This window comes from Aptenodytes forsteri, unplaced genomic scaffold (genome assembly GCF_000699145.1).
Source record: "Aptenodytes forsteri isolate BGI_AS27 unplaced genomic scaffold, ASM69914v1 Scaffold5, whole genome shotgun sequence".
Taxonomy (NCBI): Eukaryota; Metazoa; Chordata; class Aves; order Sphenisciformes; family Spheniscidae; genus Aptenodytes; species Aptenodytes forsteri.
The window spans coordinates 3,011,102-3,012,663 of record NW_008795672.1 but is presented as its reverse complement, the minus strand read 5'-3'; positions in this window follow the sequence as shown (position 1 = coordinate 3,012,663).

Below are 1,562 nucleotides of genomic sequence, written 5' to 3'. Positions count from 1 at the left end.
CTATATTTAACACATAGATGAAAATGAAATAGGTATCGCAGAGATAAAGAAGGACCTGCTCGCACCTACTATATCCTCTGCCTTCTACACACAGCACCTTCAACTTAAACTGGAAATAAACATTACTAGTCATTAGTACAACATTCAGCCACAGGGATTAGAATGGTCATCTCACACTTACTCATTTCTGCCCTACCAGCCTTCCAAAAGCTATCTGTGAAAAATGCAGCCGTGGTCATCAGCAACTTCAGTCTCAGCCACTTACAACAAAGTGGTAAAAGTTTTTAGCAAACGCTGAACACAATCTGTTGTGAAGCAACTACAGAAGGAGGCAAACACCCTTAGCTTTCCTGGGAAGACTGGGATGCTTCAGAAGAGGTTTGCCTGCACAAGAGCTGGTGCAAGCTTCCTAATACAGTCACAACCAAAATTACAGGAAGTTTTCCCAATCAACAAACTTGATTTCCTCCTCCTCTTTGCCACTTGTTCCCAGTATCTGCCATAACTAGGACACATTCTCTGTTGTGTCCTACTCCCCTTCTACCTCCCTGTTGGCACAACAGAGGGAGAAGGAAGCCCTGCTGCCCTGCACATTGGATACGCAGCTCTGAGATGCTCCAAGGGCAACTCTGAAATTCTTCTTCCCACAGCTATGCTCTCTTCACAATCCCAAACCCAAGAGCAGGAAACATATGTTGGGGCAGAGAGCAAATGCTGAGATATATCCCTGCAATCTCAAGGAAACAGGTGGTTCCTCACAGATCATTGCTAGTTCCCGCATCTCAGATCGGTCCATGGCCTGGGTGTGGCAGAAGTATAATCAGTCCTTAAATATCCTTTTCTTCTCCATGCTGTTCAGCCCACGCACAGCAAAGCCTCCGTTTCATTATGTCTGGTGACACTACGGTAGCAAAGAGATTCAAGACACACAAGTTTCCTGTTTTCATTGTGTAGCACACTTTGGCAGCGATATGCTCAAAAACAACTGATTCAGGTCATTAATCAAATCAACAGAGAGCTGGCTAACAATCTGTTTTAACTCAGTTGGCAACTGATAGCTGTCTACATCTCTGAATTTGTGTAGCCCCGGTTAGTTTTAATCAGCTGCACAGCCATTAAACCATCCTTCTTGTTCTCCAAATGAAGGAGACAAATTCTGGGAAATAAACTTCTGATGTGAATAGTTGTACTGGCTCATTCAGGGAGCCCTTACTGAGAATACTTGTCATGGTTTAATCCCAGCCGGCAGCTAAGCCCCACACAGCCGCTCGCTCACTCCCCCCCGCAGTGGGATGGGGGAGAGAATCACAAGGGTAACAGTGAGAAGACTCGTGGGTTGAGATAAAGACAGTTTAATAGGCAAAGCAAAAGCCGCGCACACAAGCAAAGCAAAACAAGGAATTCATTCACTGCTTCCCACCATCGGCAGGCAGGTGTTCAGCCATCTCCAGGAAGGCAGGGCTCCATCATGCATTAACGGTGACTTGGGAAGACAAATGCCATCACTCCCAACGTGCCCCCCTTCCTTCTTCTTCCCCCAGCTTTATATGCTGAGCATGACG